The sequence below is a fragment of the Pristiophorus japonicus genome, chromosome 7 (assembly GCF_044704955.1).
Source record: "Pristiophorus japonicus isolate sPriJap1 chromosome 7, sPriJap1.hap1, whole genome shotgun sequence".
NCBI classification, from domain to species: Eukaryota; Metazoa; Chordata; class Chondrichthyes; family Pristiophoridae; genus Pristiophorus; species Pristiophorus japonicus.
This window is the reverse complement of record NC_091983.1, coordinates 119,745,245-119,771,423: the sequence shown is the minus strand read 5'-3', so window position 1 is coordinate 119,771,423 and position 26,179 is coordinate 119,745,245. Positions and strand designations below refer to the sequence as shown.

The 26,179-nt window shown below is 44.5% G+C and overlaps 1 protein-coding gene and 1 long non-coding RNA gene across 3 annotated transcripts in view; one reads left to right on the top strand and one right to left on the bottom strand.

The window, feature by feature from the left end:
- Positions 1-10,901, bottom strand: part of hddc2 (HD domain containing 2) — a 189,086-nt gene extending 178,185 nt beyond the window's left edge. Inside the window, exons 1-2 of one of the 2 annotated variants that reach the window (XR_011593869.1) lie at positions 10,884-10,901; positions 10,106-10,238 (exon numbers count right to left, since the gene is read on the bottom strand). The gene's annotated coding sequence lies outside the window, so the exon portion shown is untranslated. The remainder of the gene's footprint in view (positions 1-10,105; positions 10,239-10,883) is intronic. The other variant, XM_070885292.1, reaches the window with a different exon arrangement.
- LOC139267260 (uncharacterized) lies at positions 4,806-25,643 on the top strand. The gene is made up of 3 exons (XR_011593871.1): positions 4,806-4,854; positions 4,976-5,120; positions 25,432-25,643. It is a non-coding gene; the product is annotated as an uncharacterized lncRNA (long non-coding RNA).
- The last annotated feature ends 536 nt before the right edge of the window (positions 25,644-26,179 follow it).

The window sequence follows — 26,179 nt, the reverse complement described above, 5'->3', positions numbered from 1 at the left end:
CTCTGCAGGGCTCGCAGTTATAGAGTTGTGCCATCTGGTTCAGGAAACCTGCAACCAACTTCAAACATAACGATGCCACTGCCGGTGGCCACATCCCTCAACTTTTAGACTTTTATCTCCTTCCAGGTTAGTACAATTGACATTTGCCCTATCAGCTAATTTAAATGATCAATAAGCCCAACATCTTTATTTATTTTCTTAATAACCACCAACAGAGGGATGAGAGGACCTACCTAATTCCACCCAATAGCTGCCTTTCCTAAAGTACAATAAGTGATAGATAGCATCCATGTGGCTATCGCTCCCCTGTCCTGTGAGAAAGTGGTTCTGCAACTGGTCTGTGATCCACCAATGGTTATCATGCAGATCAATATGTGCTTCCAAGACAGCTCCCCTGATGCTTTCATCTTTGCATCGGTGGTAGGCAAATTTTGAGGAGCTGGCTCTTGGGAGAACAAGGCTACCCTCTTCAGCTCTGACGGGCAACAACATTTTAGCAGCCATGAACAGAACCTGAGTGTCAATACAATGATGCCCACGCAATTAGCAGGATTATTATTGAGCATACTGCTGGCATTTGAAAGAGTACTTCAGGGGTCCAAAATTGCCCCCTGCCCGAAATGCACGCACCTCTTTTAAATGATTTTTATTGCAGCTGTGGTTGAGGTCGCCTCTTGAGCGAAATTCCGCTCTTTGTTATTTTTTCTTCAGATCCGGAAGTCGCTCTTAATGGGGGTGGTGACTACACGAGAAGGGCGGATATGCAGCAGTGGCAACATGTGAGGGGCGGAAGTTGGGGGCGGTGCGGAGTGGCCGTCACGATGGCGACATCATGGCGCCGCGTCACCATGGCTCTCCCCTTCACTTAACGGGGAGGGCCTTCGCGATTTTAAAACTTCGGTCCACTGTGCCACCAGTGAGGGTTTTAGCCAGGCCAGCAGCCTGGTACCCAAAAGGGGGTGCCAGGCTGCCTGTTGGCGGCCCAGCCAAACCCAGGGGCAGTCAGCCGACAAAAAAAACATAGCGGCAGCAGCAGTGCATCGTCCCCTTTAAGGGAAGCAGCACTGCCATTGCAGAAGGCCTCAGCCTCACTGGAGCACTGGGAAAAAGTTTGTTTTGGCACCACTGGGTGGGCTAAATATTTTCAGTAGGGAATGTCGCTGTCGGGGGTTAGATCAGCGGTGCGCACGGTGATGTCGCGCTTAAGATGGATCGGCAGCAGTGGAGTGATGGGGGAGATCGGGGCACCGCCAGGAAAACTTGGAAGGGCAATAGGGCTATCAGCGGACATTCCACGAAAGGTCGGCGGCCACTCCACTCCGCGGCCTTATGGAGAAGGGCAATTCTGGCCCCCAGATGTCTAGATAGATCAGGAGGTACATAGAAACAACATAGAAACATAGAAAGTAGGTGCAGGAGTAGGCCATTCGGCCCTTCGAGCCTGCATCGCCATTCAATATGATCATGGCTAATCATGCAACTTCAGTACCGCATTCCTGCTTTCTCTCCATACCCCTTGATCCCTTTAGCCACATCTAACTCCCTTTTGAATATATCTAATGAACTGGTCTCAACAACTTTCTGTGGTAGAGAATTCGACAGATTCACAATTGTCTGAGTGAAGAAGTTTCCCCTCATCTCAGTCCTAAATGGCTTACCCCTTATCCTTAGGCTGTGACCCCTGGTTCTGGACTTCCCCAACATCGGGACCATTCTGCCTGCATCTAACCTGTCCAATCCCGTCAGAATTTTATATGTTTCTATGAGATCCCCTCTCATTCTTCAAAATTCCAATGAATACAGGCCCAGTCGATCCAGTCTTTCTTCATATGTCAGTCCTGCCATCCCGGGAATCAGTCTGGTGAACCTTCGCTGCACTCCCTCAATACCAAGAATGTCCTTCCTCAGATTAGGAGACCAAAATTGGATACAATATTCAAGGGTTGGCCTCACTAAGGCCCTGTACAACTGCAGTAAGATCTCCTGCTCCTATACTCAAATCCTCTCGCTATGGAGGCCAGCATGCCATTTCCCTTCTTCACCGCCTGCTGTACCTGCATGCCAACTTTCAATGACTGATGTACCATGACACCCAGGTCTCGTTGCACCTCCATTTTCCTAATCTGTCACCATTCAGATAATATTTTGCCTTCCTGTTTTTGTGACCAAAGTGAATAACCTCACATTTATCTACATTATACTGCATCTACCATGCATTTGCCCACTCACCTAACCTGTCCAGTTCACCCTGCAGCCCTCTTAGCATCCTCCTCACTGCTCACACCACCACCCAGCTTAGTGTCATCTGAAAACTTGGAGATATTACATTCAATTCCTTCATCTAAATCATTAATGTATATTGTAAATAGCTGAGGTCCCAGCACTGAACCTTGCGGTACCCCACTAGTCACTGCCTGGCATTCTGAAAAGGACCCGTTTTTTCCTACTCTTTGCTTCCTGTCTGCCAATCAGTTCTCTATCCATGTCAATACATTACCCCCAAAACCATGTGCTTTAATTTTGCACACTAATCTCTTGTGTGGGACCTTGTCAAAAGCCTTTTGAAAGTCCAAATACACCACATCCACTGGTTCTCCCTTGTCCACTCTATTGGTTACATCCGCAAAAAACTCTAGAAGGTTTGTCAAGCATCATTTCCCTTTCATAAATCCATGCTGACTTGGACCGATCCTGTCACTGCTTTCAAAATGCGCTGCTATTACATCTTTAATAATTGATTCCAACATTTTCCCCACTACTGATGTCAGGCTAACCAGTTTATAATTCCCTGTTTTCTCTCTCCCTCCTTTTTTAAAAAGTGGTGTTACATTAGCTACCCTCCAATCCATAGGAACTGATCCAGAGTCTATAGAATGTTGGAAAATGACTACCAATGCATCCACTATTTCTCGGGCCACTTCCTTAAGCACTCTGGGATGCAGACTATCATGCCCTGGGGATTTATCGGCCTTCAATCCCATCAATTTCCCTAACACAATTTCCTGACTGATAAGGATTTCCTTCAGTTCCTCCTTCTCGCTAGAGCCTCGGTCCCCTACTATTTCCGAAAGGTTATTTGTGTTTTCCTTAGTGAAGACAGAACCAAATTATTTGTTCAATTGGTCTGCCATTTCTTTGTTCCCCATTATAAATTCACCTGATTCTGACTGCAAAGGACCTACATTTGTCTTCACTAATCTTTTTCTCTTCACATATCTATAGAAGCTTTTGCAGTCAGTTTTTATGTTCCCAGCAAGCTTCCTCTCATACTCTATTTTCCCCCTCCTAATTAAAACCTTTGTCCTTCTGTGCTGATTTCTAAATTTCTCCCAGTCCTGAGGTTTGCTGCTTTTTCTGGCCAATTTATATGCCTCTTCCTTGGATCTATCCCTAATTTCCCTTGTTAGCCACGGTTGTGCCACCTTCCCCGTTTTATTTTTACGCCAGACAGGGATGTACAATTGTCGAAGTTCATCCATGTGATCTTTAAATGTCTGCCATTGCTTATCCACCGTCAACCCTTTAAGTATCATTCGCCAGTCTACCCTAGCCAATTCACATCTCATACCATCGAAGTTACCTTTCCTTAAGTTCAGGACCCTCGTCTCTGAATTAACTGTGTCACTCTCCATCTTAATGAAGAATTCTACCATATTATGGTCACTCTTCCCCAAGAGGCCTCGCACAACAAGATTGCTAATTAATCCTCTCTCGTTACACAACACCCAGGTGGATTACATACAGCCTACAAAAGTCTCCAGCATCATCTTCTGCTGGGTGCTTTGTTCTATAAGGAGGCCTAATCATGGAAGCCAATCTGGAAACACTAGCACAGGAGGCCAACAGTAGCCATGTGGATGTAACTCCTGAAACACCAGTGGATCCAAGATAATTTGTACACTGGGGCTGGATTTTCAGCTTTGATCATTTCGGGGTTATAATGGTGGTGGGGCAGTCAAGTTTGCGCCCGGGAACAGTTTGTGCCTCAGTCAACAATATTCGGCAGCTGGGCCCTGATGTGGGGCAGAGCGCTATGGGAGGCGTTGTGCACTTCTCTTCGGGTGCTAGGCCGGTTGAGCATGCGAAAATCCAGAGCTAAACAGCCGGCCTCGGATTGCTCTAAGAGAGGCCTGGAGAGGGAAAAAAAATCTGAAAAAAACCCACCAAAACCATTCCCAATAAATAACTCACGCCACGACAATATAAACCGCAGAAAAAGAACAATCACACTTACCTGAGGTCGACATTACTTAGCTCACTGCAACCCTTACAGGTCGGACCGCCCACTTTCACAGGCGGTCCCAGCACATCGCTCTATGGACTGCTATGGATCGGGCGGGAGCCAAAAATCGAGCCAGTGTTGCAACCATAGGCATTGTACACCGGCTCACCTCTTCCGGGTAGTAATGCTCCGCGTCCCGCCGAAACCGACCCCCAAAACCCTGGCGAAGTGCTGGAAGCTGGCCACCCGCCCAGAAGAGCTTATCACCGCCATTGCTGCACCTCCGGGGCAAAAACAGAGGCAGCAACAAGCTAAAAATCCAACCCCTAGTGCTCATGTAAGCTGCATGTGCCTGAGTTGTTCCTTTAAAGGAACCCTCCTGGCTGCAATGAACTGACTCAAATTATCTTGAGCAACACTGTCCTCTGCACTTCCTCAATTCCCAGCACTGCCCATCCTTTGCTGGGCTGCTAAATTATTGTGTACAATTACAAAGGCATTCTCAGCACAATATAAAAATCAAATACGTCCGATTTATTAACTGCATTGAGTGTTTGCTGTGCTACAGCTCCATTGTGCAATGTATAACATCGAACATATTACTTCCACTAAGTGATAGTCCAGTGGAAAGAGTAAGTGGTTGGTTGATTGCATGATTTCTGTGACTGCCAGTTGGGATTCTGGTAGCCCTAAACCTGTTTTTATGTTTTGTGCAAGTTTACTTTCGTAATCTATCTTTCCTTTCATTTACAGAAATATCGCGTGACACAGCTGTGCGATCGTGATACCCTTGCTGACTTTGTCTTCTATATTCAATATGATTTTCAAGTCAGGGTGTAAAAGAGATAGCTTGATCTTCAGACCTCTCTTCATCATTAATTCAGCAGCTGAGACCCCGGTAAGCATGTGTGATCTTGTCGTGTAACTCAGCAGTATGCATGACAGGCAGGTCTGCAGTGACCCTTGGGTTACTCACTTCATACTCTGCTTTTTGATTTGGACAGCACGTTCTGCTTGCCCATAGGATGCAGGTTTGAAAGGTGCTGACCTTACATGTTTGATACTATTGAGTTTCATGAACTCTTGAAACTCCTGACTGGTGAAGCACGATCTGTTGTCACTAACAACGATGTCAGGTAGACCATGTGTCACAAACATGACACTGAGATTCTCAATGGTAGCTGTGGCTGTGCTGGATGACACGATTGTACACTCTATCCACTTCGAAGATGCATCCACCACAACTAAAAGCATCTTCCCCAGGAAGGGACCTGCAAAGTCTATGTGGATGCTGGACCATGGTTTGGACGGCCACGACCACAGACTCAGCGGCGATTCCGCTGGTGCTTTGCTGAGCTGCATACAAGTGTTGCACTGATGCACACATGATTCCAGCTCAGAGTCAATTCCCAGTCACCATACATGAGACCTGGCGATGGCTTTCATCATTACAATGCCGGGATGTAGCTCACATATAAATTTCTCTCTCCCTTTCTTGGGCATAACAACACGATTGCCCCATATATACAATCCGACTGAATAGACAGTTCCTCTTTGCGACGAATGTAAGGTTTGGTCTCATCGCACATTTGCTTGGGTATGGCAGACCAATCACCTTTCAGGATGCAACTCTTCACCACCGATAAAATCAGGTCCTGGCTGGTCCAGGTCTTAACTTGTTGAGCCGTGACAGGGGTTCCTTCACTCTCAAAAGCTCCATAACTAACAATTGGTCCGCCAGTTGTGGCGTTTCCACCTCTGGTGTGGGCAACAGCAGACGGCTCAAAGCATCGGCACAATTCTCAGTGCCAGGTCTATAGCGAATGACATAATCATAAGCGGATAATGTCAGCGCCCACCTCTGGATGCGGGATGAAACATTGGTATTGATACCTTTGTTTTCAGAGAACAGTGAAATGAACGGCTTGTGATCTACCTCCAGTTCAACCCGAAGACCAAACAGGTTCTGATGCATCTTTTTAACCCCATATACACAGGCTAGTGTTTCTTTCTCTACCATGCTGTAGGCTCTTTCCGCTTTAGACAAACATTTTGAAGCATATGCGACTGGTTGAAGTTCACCCGACTCATTAGCTTTTTGGAGTACGCAACCAATTCCATGTGACGAAGCATCACAGGCCAATACTAAACGTTTACATGGATCATAATGTACCAGCAGCTTGTTAGAGCAAAGCAGATTAGTGGCTTTCTCAAAAGCTCTGTCCTGAAATGTACCGCACACCCAGTTGTGGGGTGCAGTGGTTCTAATAAGGTGTTCAATTTAGGTAGGAAGTTACCAAAGCAGTTGAGTAGACGCAGGACCGAACGCAGCTCCGTCACATTCTGCGGCTTGGGTGCACTCTTGATGGCCTTGGTTTTTGATTCCGTGGGCCTGATGCCATCAGCAGCAATTTTCCTCCCCAGGAATTCGACCCCAGGTGCCATGAAGACGCACTTCGAGCGTTTCCAGCTGAGTCCCACTTTGTCCAGACAATGTAGAACCTCTTCCAGGTTGTTCAGATGTTCCTCGGAGTCACGACCTGTGATCAGGATGTCATCTTGGAACACGACTTTTCGGGGAACGGACTTCAGTAGACTCTCCATGTTCTTCTGAAATATTGCTGCAGCCGAGCGAATTCCAAAAGGGCACCTGTGATAAATAAACAGTCCTTTATGCGTGCTAATGCACGTAAGTCTCTTCGACATCTTGACCAACTCCTATGTAATGTAGGCCGACGTCAAGTTTAGTTTGGTGAACAACTTCCCCCCGGCTAATGTTGCAAACAAGTCAGCAGCCTTCGGTAACGGGTACTGATCCTGTTTCGAAATCCTGTTGATCGTAGCCTTGTGGTCACCCCAGATTCTGACTGTGTCATCACTTTTCAGCACAGGAACAATGGGGCTGGCCCATTTATTAAATTCAACCGGTGATATGATTCCTTCATGCTGGAGTCTGTCCAGTTTAATTTCAACCTTCTCCCTCATCATATACGGAACTGCCCGAGCTTTATGATGGACGGGTCTTGCATCCGAGTCCATGTGGATCTGCACCTTGGCTCCCGTGAAGTTGCCGATGCCTGGTTCGAACAGCGAGGGGAACTTGCTCAGTACTTGGGCACATGTATCTTTCTCCGATGACAACGCCTTGATGTCGTTCCAATCGCATCTGATTTTTTCAAGCCAGTTCCTGCCGAACAGCGTTGGGCCATTGCCTGGGACAATCCATAGCGGTAACTTGTGAACCGCACCGTCATATGACACTTTAATTGTGGCACTGCCAATCACCGTTATGAGTTCTTTGGTGTACATGCGCAACTTGGTATTGACTGGACTCAGCCTGGGCTTCACAGCCTTAGTATCCCACAGCTTGTCGAATGCCCTCTGGCACATTATCGATTGACTCGCCCGTGTCCAGTCCCATCGATACCGGCACCCCATTAAATTTCACGTTGACCATTATCGGTTTGCTCTTAGTTAGGAACGAGTACAGTCCATATACTTCCTCCTCTGGTATCTCGGATTGCGGATCTGGATCCACACTAGTCTGACCATCATCCTCCACGTGGTGTGTTACAGCACGCTTGCTCATCTGCGGACACTTGCACTGGAGATGCCCCACTCTCAGACAGCCTTTGCAACTATATTGCATAAATCGGCACTGCTGGTGCCGGTGATTTCCCCCACAACGCCAACATGGAGAAATCGGATGCATTCCCGCTGGCGGACTTTGGGCAGCCACAGGTTTCGCGTACGCAGTCGGGTAGGCCCTGCCATGTGCCGCTCTGCCGAACACCGAATCAATCGTATTTACAGTACTTGCCAAGTTTTGATTTTTCATTGCTATCTACTTTAGACTTCTATCCGTCGTCATGCATGACTGAGTGATCGTGATGGTCCTGTTCAAGTCTAACATCTCCACCGCCAGTAGTTTACGCAGGATCACCTCATGGTTAATGCCGATTACAAAGAAGTCCCGCAGCATGTCTGCCAACACAGCCCCGAACTTACACGGTCCCGCTAGACGTCTTAGGTCGGTAGCGAATTCTGCTGCATTCTGACCTTCTGAGCGAACATGCATGTGAAATCTATATCTCAAGATGATGATGCCTTCATCTGGCTTAAAGTGGTCCTGTACCAGTGTACACAATTCCTCATACGTCTTCTCTGTTGGACTCACAGGCAGGAGTAGATTCTTTATCAGACCATAAATTTTTAGACCGCAAACCATGAGGAACACCGCCCAGCTCCGATCTGCGTCGCCGACCTCCTCCATTTTGTTGGCCACGACAAACTGGCTCAAATGGCTCACAAAGTCTGCCCAATCTTCTCCTTCCACGAATCGCTCCAACAATCCAATTCTGCTCATTTTTGCATGCAAAGATTCTTGTTGCATAGTCGCCAAATGTTGTGTATGCAATAACTGTTAGACTGAGTACTGTTTAACTCCAAGAGGTATGACCTTGGCTCTTTATTATTAAGGCCCAAAGTGACTAATATACAAAATGGCTGGCCTTTTGTACTTGGGCTGCACACACATGCGTGCAGCCCAATGGTCTCCAACAGTGACGCCATCTAGTGGCTAGTGATCCCAAAAGTACATACATGACAGTAGCACACTCGCCTCTGAGTCAGAGAAATGAAGGTTCAATTCCCACTCCAGGGTCTTGAGCACAATAATCTCAGCTGACACTTCAGTGCAATGCTGAGGGAGTGTCGCATTGTCGGAGGTGCTGTCTTTCGGATGAGATGTTAAACCGAAGCCCCATCTGCTTTCTTGGGTGGACATAAAAGATCCCATGGCACAATTTGAAGAAGGGCAACAGAGTTATCCCTGGTGTCCTTGCCAATATTTATCCCTCAAAAAACAGATATCTGGTCATTATCACATTGCTGTTTGCGGGAGCTTGCTGTGTGCAAATTGACTGCTGCGTTTCCCACATTACAACTGTGACTACATTCCAAAAGTACTTCATTTGTTTCGAGACATCTGGTGCTATATAAATGCAAGTCTTGCATTCTTTAGGCAGAATGTGGCATCTCCTTGAGAAATACCACCCTCATGCATGCCAACTCCAAGAATGCCCCTGCTGTTGGAAGCTCCTTCATGATGCCCACTGATCTGTGTCGGAGTAGAACTGTAAGCCGCAATGAATCTGCATGTGAAGGTTCTCTCAATTTGATCACCCAGCATGTTAAAACTGACCAAGAGAGCATCTTTAAGATTTGAGCAAAGATTTCTATTGCAACAGAGATACTTCCATTCTGCTTAGGACCTGTGCTTAAGGCTCTGCTGATGATACTACTAGAGTTGTCATGTGTTCATTGGCACACAGCAGTACTAATAACCATTTGTTCGTGAATGCACAGATCGCGTTATTGGATTCTCCTTACTCATCGTCAGACCTTACAGATACTTTGCATGGAAACAAGTGACTCATGTGGATGATAAGGGGTAAGCCATTTAGGACTGAGATGAGGAGAAACTTCTTCATTCAGAGAGTTGGTAACCTGTGGAATTCCCTACCTCATAGAGTTGTTGATGCCAGTTCATTGGATATATTCAAGAGGGAGTTAGATATGGTCCTTACGGCTAAAACGATTAAGGAGTATGGAAAGAAAGCAGGAAAGGGATACTGAGGTGAATGATCAGCCATGATCTCATTGAATGGTGGTGCAGGCTCAAAGGGCCGAATGGCCTACTCCTGCACCTTTTTTCTATGTTTCTATGTTTCTAAGATCCTGTTCAAGATAGCAATTTCCTTTCATAAACAGGCCCTACAAAGTCAGAATCCCTAGGAACTGCAGCAGAGACATAAACCATGCTAGCCCTCTGACCAGCAGGAGATTTATTTTCAACTACCTCCATCACTTGCTTTTTCTTACCTGTGCATTGTGACTTCCTCAAGTTCACTATGTACATGTTGCTGTGCTCGTCCTTTGAAAGGTAGGGATAGTGACACAAGGTGTTGAGAGATGCTGCCTTTCTTGGGAACACTGGCTGTGATGTCATTCTTTTCTTCCAGAGGTATGAAATCAAGAAGAGAAAACATGTCAAAATGCTGCTTCAAATACGTACCTTCAAACAGTCCTTTCATTGTGACATTACTGAAGTCAAGAATATGCCTGCATGTCAGTAAGAAGGGGACAAGACATAATAAGAATGTAATGCTACTAGCCCTGAATTGGGGAAGGCCTCCCATTTCACTGTCCTCCACTCAATCTCTCACACCCTTTCCAGAATAAATTCTTGAAAAGGAGTCTTGGGCTGGTACTGCCTCAGACCCCCCTCCAGTTCCAGTCCATTCTGTTCTATTATATGCCACCTTGTCCTGTGAGCAGATAAGCAATCTTGAGATTGTGTAAGGTAACACAGACAGTGTCATCCAGCTGTCCATACTCCATGCCATCAAATCACATCAAATGAACATGCATCATGTAGTTAGGTTCACTTACAAAGAGTTCTTGTGCAAATCCCTTTTAAGAACGTTTACTGCCCGCTGTTTGTTTTACACAGTTGCTCATTATATGTCACCCATGCTGCAGTATCACTGTGCATGGTAAGCATGCAGCCCCGTTACTGTTCTATTAATGTTTATCATGGTTCAGCTACACTTTGTGGCGTGGCAGATATTCGACATTCCAAACATTGCTTTAGCCTTACCTTTGCTGATTTCTTGAGATCAGCCATCTTCTTACACCTCTCCAATGCTGTTGGGTTCGCGAGACTGCATTTATCCCGTCTGTGTTTTATTCCCAAGCCTGTTGCAACAGGAACTTCTGAGGGGGTTTTCCCATCACTTCCACATCGCATAGTTTTCCTCTTCTTGATAAATGCAGGGGTTTAAGTGCCTTCCCAGTTCTGTTAACAGCCGCTGTGCCTCATTCTTATTGCTGTGGCTGTGTTGGTTAGCCTGTTATACAGTATTATAGTGCATATTTTACAGCAATATGGGGTTAATCTGCAGACTGTAATTCACACAGAACATTTTGTAACTCACTGTTAACCCTGAATAGCACACCAACAGCAATTTCTAAGCTCATGAGTTTAAACCTTTTGAGGACTAAAGGGTCTCTTAGTTACTGAGATACAAATTTCCTTCCCATCAGATTTGCTCTTTCCCAGAATGATTAATTCAAAAATATTAAATGTTATAGAACAGTATGAGAGCAAAGAATATGCACATGGGACACATAACTATGTGCGGTGAAGCTCAACAAAAAGATTTATTAGTTTTGGATCTGATTTGGAAATGTAACCACAGTTTCCAAAAAGTAAAAGTGCCATGGAGAAAGAGAGAGGAGTTAGGGCATTTGATTAAATTAAAATATTAAGATAGTATTGTAAAGCTCAGTTACATTAACACTGCAATGTAAGACGTTTTCTAAGTAAATTGAAGTGCTTCGATAGTTGACTTCCTCATTTGAATAAGCAGTGAAAAGGGGAATGGAAGGCCCTTTGAGTTAGTGGGAAAAGCAGTTGTTTGACAGATTGCATGTTTTAGGGCACCGGCAAGGTCCTTACAGTAAGTGGTTGTTAATTATTCGGATTCAATGTGTGAAACTTAAGAGCACATTCGACTTTCGTCTGCTGCAGATGAATGGATTATGACTATTTCCATTGCTTCTGAAGTTTCTCAAAGTATCCACACTTCTCATTAGGATGCTCTTATGAGCCGAAAAAGGCTTGAAATGGCACCTGTTCAAATGCCAAAGGCAATCCTGTGGGCAGTGGGTCAAGTTCTTTCTTGGGATCAAATGGGAAGGGGGGCAAACGAACGCAGCGTTTCTGTAAAAACACAAATCTCTGTGATGTTCGTAAGATGTTAACTCATTTGATGTTGGTTCTTGAACCCCAGAATTGAAAGCCATGAGAACAAGCCTGTGAGAAGTGCTTGTTGGAATGCAGCCAGTAGAGTCAGCTCTTTTCACAGGCCCCTTCACTTCCACTGCTAACCCACGAGTAGCTCCAAATACAGGCACTGTTTCGTAGTCTTTGCTGCATTCCACTTTACATGTCAGAGCTGGCAGCTGTTCAGTAGAGTGTTGTTTTGGCAAACTACAAACCCGCTGACAAAAGGAAAAAAATTGGGGAAGGGTGTTAAAAAAAAAACATAAAAGCCTGGATAAAAAAAAACTGATGTTGTAATATTGCTGTTTTATGTCCTCAAGCTATATCTTCTCTTGTTATATGAATAATATTTTCAGAAGCATAAATGAAAATTTGTACTTATGACCTGGGTTCTGTTTCTCGGAGGCTTGTAGCTGTTTTACCCAAGCCATTGTGTTTCACATCTCTGGATAGACTGTGACTTTGCAATTTTAGTTGCTCGTTATAGGTTCAATCCTTGTTCCCGTGATCTGTTTCATAACAGGTTGTTAAAATAGTTTCTGCACTAGTGATGCAAATTTTCTCTGGACAAATCCAAATTTATTCTATTTTGTGCAGGTCAGTATAAAGATATTCTCCACGCAGAACCTGTGAGTGCTAAATATGTACTAGTTATATTTTAAATTAAAAACTCTTCAACAGCAGTATTGGTCTCAGACCATTAGTGTACATTAACTGATGTGGATACAGATATATCAAAAGTTTAGTAATCTGGGAAAGGGATTTAGACTGTACAATTGACAGAGGCTCTTGGGAGTTGATCTGGAGGAGAGCCCACTCTGCAACAAAGCCAAAAGAACACAGTTTAAGTTTGACATTGATATTTTTATTCTCGACAAATCTTAAACTGAACATTCCCTCCGACTTCCCCTAATTGTCTTGTAAAAAGGGGAGGGGGTTACTTACATGTGTTTGGTCCTGACCCAGTTAAAATAGTGGCATTGGCTCAGTGGGGAATTTTCAGACAAGCTCAGTTCCTGAACATTGGGGAGAGGCTGTGTTTCAACAGATGGTACTTGGGCTACAGTGCGAAACTTTGTGACACAGATTTGGCTTTTAATCATCTGGCTTTTCATTTTAAAATTGATAACAAATTATAATGATGTCAGTTACATCAAATATATTACATTGAATTCTTCTCTGTTTTCTAGCTAGATAAATTGCCTTGCAAGATTTCAAGATGCTACACTAAAAAACAATGCCCCTTTAATTAACTCCAGAGCGAGTGTTTAACAATGACACAATAAATGTCCAATTGACACACTCTGTGAATAGGTGAAAGCAAAATGACAGGGATTTGACGCAGCTTTTTACAGTGGGACTGTACTGCCTATTTTCAGGTAATATATAAAAAAAATCACATAAAAAATCTGGTAAAAATCTCAACTAGTGACTAAAAAATTCTTTGTCACTGCTAATTATCACTGTCTCGGAAAATAATATTTGTATAGGTGGAAGAAATGTTTGAAATGACAAACGGATGGCTGAGGTAGACACGAAGGTAAGCCCCAAGTTAGAATTCTGCGGGTCAGTTTTAACTCTACCCGCCCAGCGGTAATGAGGTTACTTACCCGCCCTGTAGCTGTCGGGAGACAATCTCCTGGGATTTTAGCCTGCTTGACTGAGAAGGTGACAAGGACACCTACCCAAAGCTGGTAGGGTCCTTTTTAATACATGCATGTTGGGTCCCAATGAGGTCATCGAGACCAGACTGCAGTTTTAACGGCAGCCCTGAGTGGGAAGCAGCATTGAGTTTCCCACCAGGCAACCCCAACAAATCAGGGTCAGAGAAGGCTCAAAAGGGTTATTCCTTTAACTTTTTTTTAAACTTACCTTGAGAGGCCAGGAGCAGGAATGCTCCTATGGGCCCCACAAGAAATTTTAGACTTCCCCTGCATTGGACTCACCACCCACCACGCCCCCCCCCCCCCAACCACCACCCCCAACCTCCCACCTGATCGCAAGACCACCACAGAAAAGCCCCAGCTTCCAATCTCAACTCTTACATGGGCTTAGCGGCCTCCAAGCTGGGCGATTTTCACTGCTTCCCGCCCGGAATGGGTGTGGGAAGTCGTCCACTGAGATTTGAATAAGGCCCGATAGTTCATAAACTCCGGACTCATTTCTGGAGCAGCCAGTGAATTTCTAACTCACACCACTGTTTACCCACCCAAAACTGGCCTGGAGTTAAAATTCGTGTCTGGGACTTCGTTGAGTTAATTGATTTCAGTCAGAACAATAATGGGAGCATCATGTGGTCTCAGTGTCCTCAGTTCAGGCATGAAAAAAATAGCTAGGGTCCCTGGTCCTGAATAGTAAGCTGGAAACACCTCCTGGAAAATACTCTCCTGTGTTTGTAAGTTGTTTGTAAGTTGTTTGTAAGTGGACATTGTTTGTGATGTCCCCGATCGTTGATCAGCCGGCCAGTATTCACTACGCAGTTTCACACATGAGAACTACTGACGCACATGGCAGCATATCCCAGCATGAATCAGTAGCCTAGAATTTCCACTGGGCATTACTTGAACCATTAAAATAAATAGTTTAACATTGATATTGAAATAATGTTGTTCTGACAATCTAGCCTAATTAGTAAAGGAGGAGGGAAGGGAGAAAATTGTTGGGGGAGTTGGAAAGAGCATGTATCAAGTTAAAACATATCATTATCATCGGCAGTCTCTCGAAATCGAGGAAGACTTGCTTCCATTCTAAAAGTTAGTTCTCAGGTCTACAGTCCAATATGGGAATTACAGTCTCTGTCACAGGTGGGACAGACAGTCATTGGAGGAAGGGGTGGGTGGGGAGTCTGGTTTGTCGTAAGCTCCTTCCACTGTCTGTGCTTGATTTCTGCATGCTCTCAATGACAAGACTCAACACCCTCCCGAATGCTCTTCCTCCACTTAAGGCGACTTGGGCCAGGGATTCCCAGGTGCCAGTGGGGATGTTGAACTTTATCAAGGAGGCTTTGAGGGTGTCCTTGAAGTGTTTCCTCAGCCCACATGGGGCTCGCTTGCTGTGTAGGAGTTCCGAGTAGAGCGCTTGCTTTGGGAATCTTGTGTCAGGCTTGCAGACGATGTGGTCCACCCAACAGAGCTGGTCGAGTGTGGTCAGTGCTTCGATGCTGGGGATGTTGGCCTGAACGAGAACACTGACGTTGGTGCATCTATCCTCCCAGTGGATTTGCAGGATCTTGCGGAGGCAGCATTGGTGGTACTTCTCCAGCGCTTTGATATAGTCCATGTCTCTCAGCCATATAAGAGGGCGGGTACCACTACAGCCCTGTAGACCATGAGCTTGGTGCCAGATTTGAGATCCTGGTCTTCAAACACTTTCTTCGTCAGACGACCAAAGGCTGCACTGGCACACTGGAGGTGGTGTTGGACATCATCATCGATGTCTGTCCTTGCTGTGATAGTAGGCCCCCGAGGTATAGAAAAATGGCCCACGTTGTCCAAGGCCGCACCGTGGATTTTGATGACTGGGGTGCAGTGCTGTTTGGTGGGGTCAGGTTGGTGGAGGACCTTTGTCTTACAGATGTTTAGTGTAAGGCCCATACTTTCGTACCCCTCGGTAAAGATGTTGACGATGACTTGGAGTTCGGCCTCTGAATGTGCGCAGACGCAAGCATCATCTGCATATTGTAGTTTGATGACAGAGGATGGGACGACCTTGGATCTAGCCTGGAGGTGAAGAAGGTTGAACAGGTTCCTATTGGTTCTATAGTTTAGTTCCACTCCAACAGGGAGCTTGTTAAGTGTTAAAACATAAACAGACAAATAATACTCCACAGCTGCCTGGGAAAGAAAAACATTTAAGGTGTTGCTAATTCCTCGAACCATTACAGGATTTTCCCTTTGCCTCCTGTCACAGGTGTAAATAGAGAGCTTGTGACAATATCTGTGCTATTCTCAACGCTTTTTCCTGTTCATCAGCTCCGACGTGATACAGGGGTGTAATGATAAAGACTGGAGAAGTACTTCAAGAACTCCAGCCAGTATTGAACCTTTGATCAGATAGTGCACATTAGAAAAATATTCACAAACAAAGCAGATGAAAAGCAAGTCTTATTATAAAGTAATATGCATTTTCATCAGTAAAAGATTGAAAAAGTGTTTACTCAAGTTGGACTCTTAGGGGGCAAAATTCTGTTGCGGCACGTTTGGGGGCAGCAACATCCGGGAGGAGGAACATTTTGCGCCAAGCATGGAGGTCCCATCCCAGTCGTGAAATCTGGGCTACCACACCCGAAATTAAATGGAGCGCAAAATAGCGTGCTCCACTTCCTTTCTGGGGCGGTAGTGCGGTGGACAGGTCGGGAGAAGGGTGCAATGCTATGCACTGGACTGCATAGCCCTGCTGCATAGGAGGCGCTCTTCCCTGAATTAAAGGGAAGGGCCCAGGCTGCAAGCTCTGCACTGATGAAAGGGACCTTCCTTGACCACCGGAGAGTGGGGGTGCCATGCCAACAGCCTGGCACTCAAGCAGAGCCCGGGGGCGCTAACGGGAGGCGCAAACAACCCAAATTGCTAGGCCTTAGAGACTACCAGATAAGAAATCTATTTAACAGACATTCCTGTGGTTTTAACTACAGAATTCAGTTACTTTAAAGTGAGTTGGAGAAAATTCACACTCAGAGAAATGTTTTATGCCTTTGCAAATGATATAGGTGCCAGCCTTATCTCAGTGATAACTCTATGGGCCCGAAATTCAATACCACTGGAAAACTGGTGCTCCCCCCACCTTGTTGTGGCCATTAGCGCTGAAATTTTTTAGTCGCTGGGCCACCCCATATTAAGCTTCAAAAGTGAACAAATGGGTTCCAGCACTAATGAACACTTCCAAAGTGGATTTTTCAGTGTTGTGGCTGTCTTAATTTGAGCGTTATCACCACTGAGAAACTCAGCATGCAGGTAAGTGAAAAAGGCCTGGGTTTGCAGCTAGGCCCTGAGGGGGGAAGGTGGTTGGAAGGAGTTTGGAAGGATGGCTGCTGTAAGAGGTGCAAGGAGAGCCAACAGGTTCACTGATATGGAGCTAGAGACACTGATGGACGGTGTGGAGGACAGAAGAACATAAGAACATAAGAAATAGGAACAGGAATAGGCCATACAGCCCCTCGAGCCTGCTCCGCCATACAATAAGATCATGGCTGATCTGACTATGGACTCAGCTCCACTTCCCCGCTCGCTCCCCATAACCTCTTATCCCCTTTTTATTCAAGAAACTGTCTATTTCTGTCTTAATTTTTTTCAATGTCCCAGCTTCCACAGCTCTCTGAGGCAGCAAATTCCACATATTTACCACCCTCTGAGAGAAGAAATTCCTCTTCATCTCTGTTTTAAATGGACGGCCCCTTATTCTAAGATCATGCCCTCTAGTTCTAGTCTCCCCCATCAGTGGAAATATCCTCTCTGCATCCACCTTGTCATCTTATACGTTTTGATAAGATCACCTCTCATTCTTCTGAATTCCAATGAGTAGAGGTTCAACCTACTCAACCTTTCCTCATAAGTCAACCACCTCATCCCCGGAATCAACCTAGTGAACCTTCTCTGAACTGCTTCCAAAGCAAATCTATCCTTTCATAAATATGGAAACCAAAACTGCACGTAGTATTCCAGGTGTTGACTCACCAATACCTTTTATAGCTGTAGCAAGACTTCCCTGCTTTTACACTCCATCCCCTTTGCAATAAAGGCAAAGATACCATTGGCCTTCCTGATCACTTGCTGTACCTACATACTATCCTTTTGTGTTTTGTGCACAAGTACCCCCAAGTCGCACTGCAATCTTTCTCCATTTAAATAATAACTTGCTCTTTGATTTTTTTTCTGCCAAAGTGCATGACCTCACACTTTCCAACATTATACTCCATCTGCCAAATTTTTGCCCACTCACTTAGCCTGTCTATGTCCTTTTGCTGATTTTTTGTGTCCTCTTCACACATTTCTTTTCCTCCCATCTTTGTATCGTCAGAAAACTTGGCTACGTTACACTCGGTCCCTTCTCCCAAGTCGTTAATATAGATTGTAAATAGTTGGGGTCCCAGCACTGATCCCTGCGGCACCCCACTAGTTATTGATTGCCAACCAGAGAATGAACCATTTATCCTGACTCTGTTCTCTGTTAGTTAGCCAATCCTCTATCCATGCTAATATATTATCCCCAACCCCGTGAACTTTTATCTTGTGCAGTAACCTTGTCAAATGCTTTCTGGAAGTCCAAATACACCACATCCACTGGTTTCCCTTTATCAACCCTGGAAGAAGAATACTGTTTCCTGACGTGGGGGGACCTGGCAGAGAGGCAGTAAGTAATACATAATGCATGGAGGGAGCAGGTTTAATGGAGCCAAAACAATTAATAAAACTATATCAAAAGCTAAATACTGTGGACCATGGAAAATTACATTAAAAACACTAATAATAAAACTATTTACTTACCAAAAGGACCCCAGTGGTTTGCCTTCGAGCACTGTATCAAAAATCTCGCAGGGGCACTGCCATTAAAAGTTCTACCTTTTCCTCGGTGAATTTAGCTGTGGTAATCCCTTTCCAGCGGCCCGCACGCTGCTTCCCTCGCCTCTGAATCAGAGGGTCATGGGTTTAAACCTCACTCCATAGGCATAATCCAAGCTGACATTTCAGTACAGTACTGAGGGAATGCTACACTGTCGGAGGTGCCATCTTTTGGATGTGACGTTAAATCGAGGCTCCATCTGCTCTCTCAAGTGAATGTAAAAAAATCACATGGCACTATTCGAAAAAAAGCACAAAAACTCTGTCGGTGTCCTAGCTAATGGCCCAGAAATTCCTCTCGAGGTCTTCCAGTGTGCAATTGCCTCCTCGCCAGTGAATTTTGTTGGTCGAGGAGGCACCCTGGATTCCAATGGGGAGGCCTTCTCTTCCCGTGTTGTGAAGCGCGCTCTCATCTGGAGGGTTTCCACGCAGAAGATGCAGTCACGTGTGAGTGCTCAGCTAATCAAGTAAGTATTTCACAGGTTCCCATTAATAGCACTGAGACACACGTATCTATGAGTTCTCAGTGCTATTAATGGGAACAAAACCAAACACACAAAATAATAAAAAATTAAAAACAGACCACACATATTTAAAATTAATTGAAATTAAAGTTATTATGTCTTATAAAAATAAAATATTTTCCTGATTTTTTAAAAAAGTTTTAAAAATTATGGTTAAAAATAAACTTACCGTAGCGGGGAGGGTTTTTAACAATAAAATATGCGTTTAGAATTTAATTTTATCGTATTTTTGTATGTTTTAAAACACTTGCGCCTGTAAAAGTAAGCTATGCGCCTGCTTTTATCAGGCGCAAGATTTTTGAGGACATTTGCTAGGCAAAATATGCATAAATCCTGTAATCTTGTCCAAGAAATGTCCTCGCTCCCAAGATGTCTACGATCTGACAAGCTCCAGTTTGACAGATCGTAAAGCCGATTTTCAGTGCATGCACATTGCGTGCTGAAAACCAGCTTTTCCGATGCCTTCCCGAGTCCGTAGAAACTTCGTATGGGCGGCGACGTCGGAATTTCTACCCCATTATTTATCCCTCAACCAACACCACAAAGACAGAATATCTGGTCATTTATCTCATTGCTGGTTGTGGGACCTTGCTGTGCACAAATTGGTTGCTGTGTTCATCTATAAATTCTTAAAGGATGTTATGACTGGAAAATAAGGCACTTTCATATTTGGGTACCTCAGACACAAAATTCTTGAGCATTGCTACTAGAGAGGGGAAAGGCGGGGGGGTGGTGCAGAAAATGTGCTGAAACTCGATTTCTGATTGGTCAATAGAACCTATGCCAGCTGGACTCAGTAAAAGACCAAGAATGCCAGAGAGTACAGGTGTCAGCTGTGATTCAATGATAGCACTCTCACCTCTGATTCAGGAGGTCATGGGTTCATAATCCTACTCCAGAGATTTGAACACATAATCTAGACTGATACTCCCACTGCAGATTGTCGGAGGTGCCATCTTTTGGAAGAGACTTAAGAGAAGCAAAAGAGGCAATAGCAGAGGCTCTGACCATCATTTTCCAATCCTCCCTGGCTACAGGTGCATTGCCAGAAGACAGGAGGACTGCTAATGTTGTACCTTTGTTTAAATAGGGAAAAAAGGATAGACCGAGTAATTACAGGCCAGTCAGCCTAACCTTGCTGGTGGAAAAATTATTGGAAAAAGTCCTGAGGGACAGGATAAATCTTCATTTGGTAAGACATGGACAGTCAGCATGGATATGTCAAGGGAAGGTCGTATCTGACTAATTTGATTGAATTTTTCAAGGAGGTAACCAGGAGGGTTGATGAGAGCAGTGCGTATGATGTAACATATATGGATTTTAGCAAAGCTTTTGATAAGGTCCCACATGGCAGACTGGTCACAAAAGTAATAGCCCATAGGATCCAGGACAAAGTGGCAAGTTGGATCCAAAATTGGCTTGGAGACAGGAAGCAAAGGGTAATGGTTGGTGGGTGTTTTTGTGACTGGAAGGCTGTATCCAGTGGGGTTTCGCAGGGCTCAGTGCTGGGTCCCTTGCTTTTTGTGGTATATATCAATGACTTGGACTTAAATGTTGGGGGTATGATATTAAGAAGTTTGCAGATGACACTAAAATAGGCTGTGTGGTTGATAATGAAGAAGAAAGCTGTGGATTGCAGGAAAATATCAATGTACTGGTCAGGTAGGCAGGACAATGGCAAATGGAATTCAATCCAGATAAGTGTGAGGTAATGCATCTGGGGAGGTCTAACAAGGCAAGGGAATACACATTAAATGGTACGACACTAAAAAGTATAGAGGAACAAAGGGACCTTGGAGTGCAGGTTCACAGATTCCTGAAGGTAGCAGGTCAGGTAGATAAGGTGGTTAAGAAGGCATATTGAATACTTGCCTTTATTAGTCGATGCATGGAATACAAGAGCAAGGAGGTTATGTTTGAACTGTAGAAAACACTGGTTAGGCCACAGCTGGAGTACCGTGTGCAGTTCTGGTCACCACATTATTGGAAGGATGTGATTGCACTGGAAAGGGTGCAGAGGAGATTTACAAAAATGTTGCCTGGACTGGAGAATTTTGGCTATGAGGAAAGATTGGTGATGCTGGGTCTGTTTTCTTTGAAACAGAGGAGGCTAAGGGGAGAGCTGATTGAGGTGTATAAAATTATGAGGGGCCTGGATAGAGTGGATAGGAAGGACCTGTTTCCCTTGGCAGAGGGGTTAACAACCAGGGGCATAGATTTAAAGTAATTAGGGGGAGGTTTCAAGGAAATATATGGGGACATTTCTTCACCCAGAGGCTGGTGGGGGTTTGGAACTTACAGCCTGAAAGAGTGGTAGAGGCAGAAACCCTTTGCCTGCACCTTTTCCTCCTGTGTGATAACGACATACCTGCTCCTGAGAAGTTCTTACTGTGAGAGGCTGTTAAAATCTTCCAGTGATGTCACTCTTCCACAGTCAGTTAGGAGAAAGTTGAAGGATGTCTATACTTAAAGCAAAAAATGTATTCCAAAAATTAATTCCCCGCTTACATAACCTCTGCTCAAACTTTCAGCAGTCTTCAGCCTGAAAAGCTCATCGCTTCTGGCAGTTGCAGTGCTAGCAACAGTTCTGTCCTAGATCTTTCATTCTAGTGCATTGAGTGCAGTTACAAAAATCGTGGGGATGCAGTGCCACTGGCCCTCAGTTAAATGCATTCAAATGTTTGGGGATTCAGTGGTTGGATCGCAGGATGGACCAAATCCCATTTGGAAATTTGGCTGCTTTTTCGGGATGGAAAACTGGCAGAAACATCCTCAATATTTTGGCCAATGACGTGACTTACTGTAATTCTAGGCCCCAGAAACACCTAAACGACACGGAATTTCAGGACCAAATGGCACAAAGAATCAAAACCTCTGAAAACCGACCCAAAAATGCCGAAAAGCTTTTAAAAAATCTGCTTACCTGCACTGCTCCCAGAATGCCTAGCTATATTGAGATGTCAATTTCCCCCAATGATTTTAATTTCACTCCACATTAAGGATCAAACAAGTTGAAGGAAGAATCAAAATTGTGCCCCTGTGTCATTTAAGCAGGAATTTTCTCTGCCTGGTTCCACCACTCATCTCCCCCCACCCCACCCGCCTGCTGGAAATGTATAACAAGCATAAATGGCACAAACGTTACAGGGCTCCGCCTCTTTCTGCTCTCTCTAATGTCCCAGGAACTGGCTCCAAAATGACATTCCGCAGAGGAAAATTTGCCCAAGGTATGATACTGAAAATTAAATATCCTAACAACTAAAAATAGCTCTCAATATTTATGAGGGAGTGTGACTTCCTATACTTGGAATGATGTGGGGTAGAATGTAAACACTACTTAGCAGTCTGTGATGTGGTAGGTATGCATTTTCATTAATTAAACTATAAAGAGTGTAAGATTTCTAAATCACTGGCATTAAATTCACAGCAAGACCGATTCTTTTAAAACAATTTGGAATAGTTTATTAAACACACACACATACACATCTATCAGAGAAACAGCAGTCTTCAGCTATCCTACGGATCTACTTAGTTACAACAGATACAATGATGTTACAATCAAAAAGGTATACTTTACTTCCCTCTGGCAAAGCACAAGCGCATGACGTTCACCCATACTGCTGCTGTGGAGGGAGGTTCCTGCTTTTGCCGTGTGCTAAGGAGAAGAGAGACCCATCAATCTTTGCTTGGATTATTATACCCCTTACGGCCAGAAAGCCTCAGGGTTGGGTATTACTTCCAGGGCCATTCCTGATTGGCTTCTCCTCATACATGTGACTGTCTGGAGGCCTGGTGCCATTCCTTGATTAGGTTAATGGCTTTCCAATTAACGTCTTTTCTGGTTTGGTGAGTTTCAAAGCCATGCTGACATGAACTTGGAGAAGTCATTCATTTTGTTTCTTTTAACACTGCAGCCTTTCCATATAATCTACGCTTTTAACATTTATATATATACAGAATCAACGTTATCATTACTAAACACTTTTATTTTTATAAGAGACACTGGGCTGCCCCAATGTCATCAAACAAAAACAAACAAAAGCCTCCTTTTAAAGGGCACAACTAAAAGAAAACTAATCATAAAACAAAATAAATTTAAAATTTAAGTAAAAATAACCGTAACCACCAGACACTCCAGTCCCTGCGATTTCTGGGTGCACCGGTACTGTACCTCTTTAAAGAACTGTTCTCTAATATGCAATAACTGAGAAAGATGTTATGTGGACTGGTGGTGGATCTGCGTTGTCTTATCTGGTGGGCAGGCGTGGGGGCAGGGCTGACTGTCTGTTAGTCACATCATTTGTTCAAGTACTTATGAATAATCCAGTTATAGAAACAGAGAAACATAGAAAATAGATGCAGGAATAGGCCATTCTGCCCTTCGAGCCTGCACCAACCACCATTCAATATGATCATGGCTGATCATGCACTTCAGTACCCCATTCCTGCTTTCTCTCCTTACCCCTTGATCCCTTTAGCCATAAGGGCCACATCTAACTCCCTTTTGAATATATCTAATGAACTGGCCTCAACAACTTTCTGCGGTAGAGAATTCCACATGCTCACAACTCTCTCGAGTGAAGACGTTTCTCCTCACCTTGGTCCTAAATGGCTTACCCCTTATCCGTAGACTGTGACCCCTGGTTCTGGACTTCCCCAACATTGGGAACGTTCTTCCTGCATCTAACCTGTCCAATCCTGTCAGAATTTTATATGTTTCTATGAGATCTCCTCTCATTCTTCTAAATTCTATTGAATATAAGCCTAGTCGATCCAGTCTTTCTTCATATGTCAGTCCTGTCATCCCGGGCATCAGTCTGGTGAACCTTCGCTGCACTCCCTCAATAGCAAGAATGTCCTTCTTCAGATTAGGATACCAAAACTGTACATAATATTCAAGGTGTGGCCTCACTAAGGCCCTGTACAACTATAGTAAGATGTCCCTGCTCTATACTCAAATCCTCTCGCTATGAAGGCCAACATGCCACTTGCCTTCTTCACCGCCTGCTGTACCTGTATGCCAACTTTCAATGACTGATGTACCATGACACCCAGGTCTCGTTGCACCTCCCCTTTTCCTAATCTGTCACCATTCAGATAATAATCTGCCTTCCTGTTTTTACCACCAAAGAGGATAACCTCACATTTATCTACATTATATCGCAGCTGCCATGTATTTGCCCACTTACCTAACCTGTCCAAGTCACCCTGCAGCCTCTTAGCATCCTCCTCACAGCTCACACCACCACCCAGCTTAGTGTCATCTGCAAACTTGGAGATATTACACTCAATTCCTTCATCTAAATCATTAATGAATATTGTAAATAGCTCGTATCCCAGCACTGAAACTTGCGGTACCCCACTAGTCACTGCCTGCCATTCTGAAAAGGACCCGTTTATTCCTACTCTTCACTTCCTGTCTGCCAATCAGTTCTCTATCTGCGTCAGTAAATTACCCCCATACCATGTGCTTTAATTTTGCACACTAATCTCTTGTATGGGACCTTGTCAAAAGCCTTTTGAAAGTCTAAATGCACCACATCCACTGGCTCCCCCTTGTCCACTCTACGAGTTACATCCTCAAAAAATTCCAGAAGATTTGTCAAGCATGATTTCCCTTTCATAACTCCATGCTGACTTGGACCGATCCTGTCACTGCTTTCCAAATGTGCTGCTATTACATCTTTAATAATTGATTCCAACATTTTCCCCACCACCAATGTCAGGCTCTATAATTCCGTTTTCTCTCTCCCTCCTTTTTTAAAAAGTGGTGTTACATTAGCTACTCTCCAATCTATAGGAACTGAACCAGAGTCTATAGAATGTTGGAAAATGACCACCAATGCATTCACTATTTCTAGGGCCACCTCCTTCATACTCTGGGATGCAGACTATCAGGCCCTGGGGATTTATCGGCCTTCAATCCCATCAATTTTCCTAACACAATTTGCTGACTAATAAGGATTTTCTTTAGTTCCTCCTTCTTGCTAGACCCTCGGTCCCTTAGTATTTCCAGAAAATTATTTGTGTCTTCCTTAGTGAAGGCAGAACCAAAGTAGTTGTTCAATTGGTCTGCCATTTTTTTGTTCCCCATTATAAATTCACCTGATTCTGACTGCAAGGGACCTACATTTATCTTCACTAATCTTCTTCTCTTCACATATCTGTAGAAACTTTTGCAGTCAATTTTTTAATTTCCCTGCAAGCTTACTCTTATATTCTATTTTCCCCCTCCTAATTAAACCCTTTGTCCTCCTCTGCTGAATTCTAAATTTCTCCCAGTCCTCAGGTTTGCTGCTTTTTTTGGAATATTTTGGAATATCTTGGAATATACCCGTTGGAGTGGAACTAAACTACAGAACCATTGGGAAGCTGTTCAACCTTCACTGTCTCCAGGCCAGGTCCAAGACAACCCCAACCTCTGTCGTCAAGCTATAGTACATGGATGACACCTGGGCACATTCAGAGGCTGAACTCCAGGACATAGTCGATATATTTACTGAGGTGTGCAAAAGCATGGGCCTTTCGCTAAACATCTGTAAGACAAAGGTCCTCCACCTGCCTGTCCCTGCCACACAGCACTGCACCCCAGTTATCAAGATTCACGGCGCGTCCCTGGACAACGTGGACCATTTCCTGTACCTCGGGAGCCTCTTATCAACAAAAGCAGACATTGATGACGAGATTCAACACTGCCTCCAGTGTCCCAGTGCAGCCTTCGGCCGCCTGAGGAAAAGAGTGTTCGAAGACTAGGCCCTCAAATCTACTACCAAGCTCATGGTCTACAGGGTGGTAGTAATACCCGCTCTCCTGTATGGCTCAGAGACATGGACCATGTACAGTAGACACCTCAAGTCGCTGGAGAAATGCCACAAACGATGCCTCTGCAAGATCCTGCAAATCCCCTGGGAGGATAGACGCACCAACATTAGCATCCTCAACCAGGCTAACAACCTCAGCATTGAAGCACTGACCACACTTGATCAGCCCCGCTGGGCAGGCTACATTGTCCGCATGCCAGACATGAGAC